At 35.7% G+C, this 5,260-nt stretch overlaps 1 pseudogene; it reads right to left on the reverse strand.

Annotated features, from left to right (window-relative positions):
* Nucleotides 1-3,580: 3,580 nt before the first annotated feature.
* LOC130838169 (zinc finger protein 665-like) lies at nucleotides 3,581-4,971 on the reverse strand (annotated as a pseudogene).
* Between the last annotated feature and the right edge of the window lie 289 nt (nucleotides 4,972-5,260).

A 5,260-nucleotide genomic window follows, 5' to 3' on the forward strand; every position in this document is an offset into this window, starting at 1 on the left:
CTGCCATCGCTGAAGGAGATCCCCCACTTCCCACATCATCCCACAGTGGGGAGTGTCTGTACTTTTATTATGTGTGTGATATGCTATTGTTGATTTTATTTGCACTCATCTCATGATTAGTGATGCTATTTTTATTGCCATTTATTATTCACCACATGAAGCTACTGGTTTATTAATGATCTGGTCATACTCATGTTTTCATTTTCCACTTTTTTCTTTTGTTTTTGGAAAGGTAGAAAAAATTTTAAAGTCTAATCACATATATATGGAATCTAGAAAAATGGTACTGATGAACCTAGTGGCAGGGCAATACTAGAGACGCAGACATGGAGAAGGGACTTGAGGACACAGGGCAGGGGGAGGGGAGGCTGGGACATCATAAGAGAGTAGCAATGATATACATTCACTACCAAATGTAACATAGATAGCTAGTGGGAAGCTGCTGCATAGCACAGGGAGATCAGCTGGGTGCTTTGTGATGACCTAGAGGGGCGGGATGGGGAGGGTGGGAAGGAGGCTCAAGAGGGAGGGGATATGGGGAAATATGTATACATATAGCTGATTCACTTTGTTGTACAGCAGAAACTAACACAACATTGTAAAGCAATTATACTCCAATAAAGATGTATAAAAAATAAAATATTGTGATTCTGCAAGTTTGGCGTAGGGCCCATGAACTGGAATCTTTGACAAGTTCCATGTCAGTGCCAACATGGCTACCTCTCGATTTATTACCAGCACCACTAAGCCAGAGAAGGCAGACACAGCACACTTCAGCTCCCTACTCTCAACCATCTTATCCCAAAAATAATACCGTAGGTTCACACTGAAGACCAACATTCGCTGCCTTGAAACATCACATTTATTGATCCTTTCCAATTAAGTACAAACAAATAAAATGTATTGGCTAAACAAAATCAACCCAATATGCTCACTGAGGTATTACTCTCATTTTCAAATTAATTCTAAACAGCATTAAATTTAATGAAGATGATTCTTAAAATCCTTCAGCAGATCATATAAGCAAGAGTTCATAAATTGTGGAAAATAATACATAAGCTAGCCTTTTCATGATTAGCAGACAAGTAAACGAGACAGGATTTGCATGGGGAGCATCTAAAACCAAATGTCGGGACTTCCCTGGTGGTCCAGTGGTTAAGAATCACCTTCCAGTGCAGGGGACGTGGGTTTGATCCCTGATCAGGGAAATAAGATCCCACATGCTGTGGGGCAACTAAGCCCACTTGCAACACAACTACTGAGCCCGTGTGCTCTGGAGCCCGCACACCACAACTAGAGGGAAACCTACACACTGCAAGGAAAGATCCCACATGCTACAATGAAGACATGACACAGCCAAAAAATAAATAAATAAATAAATAAATAAATAAAACCAAATATCCTGAGATCTGGGAGAAATGAATTCAACGTAGACAAAATAGATTTAACTTTACAAATTGGTAAGTTTTTTTAGTTTAAATCATCAACAATTTTGAAATTACCAGCTTTGATCCAATTTCTAAATTCTTTCTAAAGATATATGTACAAAAACAACAAAAACAAACAAAAACAACAAACAAAGATATATGTACACATATACTCTTCTTCCTTAGTTTTCTTCCTCCAAAAGTATAGCTTTATACATTTACATATTGCATTCAATGTATATCAAAGCCATGAAAATCTGTTTGTGTTCCATCAGCTGAGAAAAGAAATATGTGAAAAGAAATGTAAGGTAAATTTTATAGCTATTGGTTCAGAATTTCAGATATTTGGCTTATAATTATACTTGCTGTGTTGCTAAATTAACACTTGCTAAAATGAGCCCCCAGCAATGGATGGTGAGCCTCAGTTCAACAAAAGACCCCGAGGGAAACTGAAATAGTTGAGTTTATTACTCACTGGTTCTGAAATAGTTAATAGCAAACCTTGAGGGCACACTCTTGGAGGCCAAGGCAGGATGCAGACAGAGAAAGTGGCAGTACTTGGGGCATACACATTTATTAGTGGCCATGAGTGAAGTATTGTGGGTGACCTGGGCTAAATGTGGATTGTTCAATTCAAATGAAAATGAGCAGGATTTTGGTGAGCTCTGTTGAGGGTCTTCTCAAAGGGACACAGGAGAAGAAAGGACTGAGATTCAGGAAGACTGCTGATCACAAGTGCTGCTGCAGAAGACATATCAGGAAGTTATACTTGCTTGTGACTTTGCAGGCTCTTTTCTAGTGCATGTGCCCAGACAAGTGGCTGGTGTCAGTTCAAGGCACTTACAGGCTGCATGGCTATTCCAAAACCTATTCTGAAGAAGCAGTGTCATGGAGTAGTTTCAGTAAACTATGAACAATACTTTTGTATAATCCTCATTACAGCCATCGTAATGTCCCAGCAGTTACAAAATGGAAGGAGCGATACAACATGCAAATTGTGGAAAACAGAATCACAAATTATATGAGATTTAAGTCCAAGAGGAAAAGGGATGACTAGAGATGTCATCCCACTGTGTGACCAAATAGTTATAAGGTGAGAGAGGTTAATGTTGGTTGTGGGGTCACACTTCATTAATTACACAAGTTTAACAATTAAAAACATTCCATTTTATTAATTAACATATAAGTTCACACATAGCCTTTCAAAAACAACTGTATGATCCTAAACCAAAACACAGATTATAAGAATTCAAAAGCATTCTTGTTCTCTGATATAATGATCTGAGAATTGTGATTTCTATGGTTTACAAAACTGAGTAATCATGTAGTAAACATGGACAAACATTAATTTTATAACCTTTCACTAAAGGGTGATCTGTACTTTTCTTGCATATCTGTGAAGATGTTTTTATTTCAACCATGTCAACTAATATTCATGACTTCTATCTATTATTATGAAGATATGTTATGAAGATATGTTAAAATATTAATAAACTGCAGATTTTTATCCTTAAAAAGCAATTGGCACTATTTAAAATTTAGAATAATCCTCTGTATACTTTAATAAGAAGATGATTCCCTGAATATTTATCTAATGTCACCTCTGCAAAGGTTAAAAATCAACAACAAGCATTATCTCTATTTAGATTTTCACTGTGCATGTTACATTTCAGGATTCTTAGTCTTCCATGGAAAAGTAGATATGGTGATTAACAACTAATATAGAAGGGCTTCTCTATCTTGAAGGCTGCAACAGTCAAAACAGTGAGTTCACATACATACTCGAAAGGCATAGCATGTCCTAATTTGAGAGATGTTAATTTTTGTTTTCAAATAACTCAAATAATGTCACTATAAATAAGGATACAATGATAATAATTATACTTGTCCAAACATCCATTCCCTTGATGATTTATACAAACAAATAATTTTTCAAAGTTTTAACTTTGGATATTTTCTATAATATTCTGACTTACACTAATACCAGAAAAGAGTTATTGACTGAATGCTATCTATTATGAATTATGTGATATTTATTTGTATTTGATTTTTTATTAAATACATCCCTACATTTTTTTACATCATTAAACTTTCTTTCCAGTATGAACTCTCTGGTATTTTCAAATGTGTATATTTAGGACTAATGTCTTTCATCACTTATTACATTTGTAATGTCTCGCTCCTGCACTCACTCTCTGATGTTGAGGGAGGTGACAGTTCTGCTTAAAGGTTTTGCCACATTTGTAAGGCTTCTCTGCTTATGAGTTACCTGGTGTTGAGTAAGAGTTGAGCATTGAGTAAAGGCTTTACCACATACTTTACATTTGTAGGGTTTCTCTCCAGTATGAATTATCTGATGTTGAGTAAAAGTTGAGCCCTTGATAAAGGTTTTGCCACATTCTTTACAAGTGTATGGTTTCTCCCCAGTATGGATTTTCTGATGTCGAGTAAGAGTTGAGCACTGGGTATACGCTTTGCCACATAATTTACATTAGTATGGTTTCTCCCTGGTATGAATCCTCAGATGTTGAATATGACTGGAACAGTGGGTAAAGGCTTTACCACATACTTTACATTTGTATGGTTTCTCCCCAGTATGGGTTTTCTGATGCTGAGTAAGAGTTGAGCACTGGGTAAAAGCTTTGCCACATCCTTTACATTTGTATAGTTTCTCCCCAGTATGAATTCTCAGATGTGGAGTATGACTTGAGCACTGGGTAAAAGCTTTGCCACATCCTTTACATTTGTATGGTTTCTCCCCAGTATGAATTCTCAGATGTCGAGTATGACTTGAGCACTGGGTAAAAGCTTTGCCACATCCTTTACATTTGTATGGTTTCTCCCCAGTATGAATTATCTGATGTCGTGTAAGACTTGAGCAGTAGGTAAAGGCTTTACCACATACTTTACATTTCTAATGTTTCCCTCCAGTATGGATTTTTCTATGTCTATTTAGATTTAACAATTGATTAAAGACTTTCCCACACTTATTACACTTGTAATGTTCTTCTTTAGAACGACTACCCTGATGCTGAGTAAGTTTTGAATACTGGTTAAGAGCTCCACCACATTCACTAGATGTGTAATTCTTCTCTCCAGTATGGATATTCTCATGGGTGACAAGATTTGAGCTTTGATAAAGAACATTTCTAAATTCATTCCTTACATAATGGCTCTCTAAAAATTGAGTTCTCTGATGTTTCATAAGATTTGAGTCTTGGTCAAAGGTATTCCCAGTTTCAGTGCATGGATATTGTCCAACTCCATTATAAATACTCTCATAATTATTGAACATAGGGCTTTTGTTTAAGGCCTCACTCACTTGATTACACATGTAATGTTGTTCCATATTATCTCCACTATGATACGTATCAAAGGATGATGGTCGAATAAAGACTTCCCTGTTATTATCAACATTACAGATTTTGGAACAGGGAGAAAATGTTTTTTGGTTAAAGAATAATGAACCCTTGCTAAAGGACCTCTCAAATTGACCATATTGGGATATTTGTTCTTCATTTTTAAACTTCTGGTTTTCATACATGTTTGAATAAACGTTTAATCCAAGCCTATATTCACAATGATCTGAATAATTATTTGCAGCATAGGGTAGATAAGTTTCCATAGTTTTCAAATTTCCTTTCAGAGAATATGGATTTTTAAAAAAATGATGTGGATCTTTGCTTTCAAAAACATTTTTCTGAAAATGTTATTGCAAAATGTTTTTCCCAGCTTGATTTATATCCTGATTTCTTTTCAGGGTAATGTTTTCAACGTGGGTAAATGTCAGAATTTTTTTATGCCCATAATAACATCCTTTCAACACTTCACAT

Source organism: Hippopotamus amphibius, chromosome 16 (genome assembly GCF_030028045.1).
Source record: "Hippopotamus amphibius kiboko isolate mHipAmp2 chromosome 16, mHipAmp2.hap2, whole genome shotgun sequence".
NCBI classification, from domain to species: Eukaryota; Metazoa; Chordata; class Mammalia; order Artiodactyla; family Hippopotamidae; genus Hippopotamus; species Hippopotamus amphibius.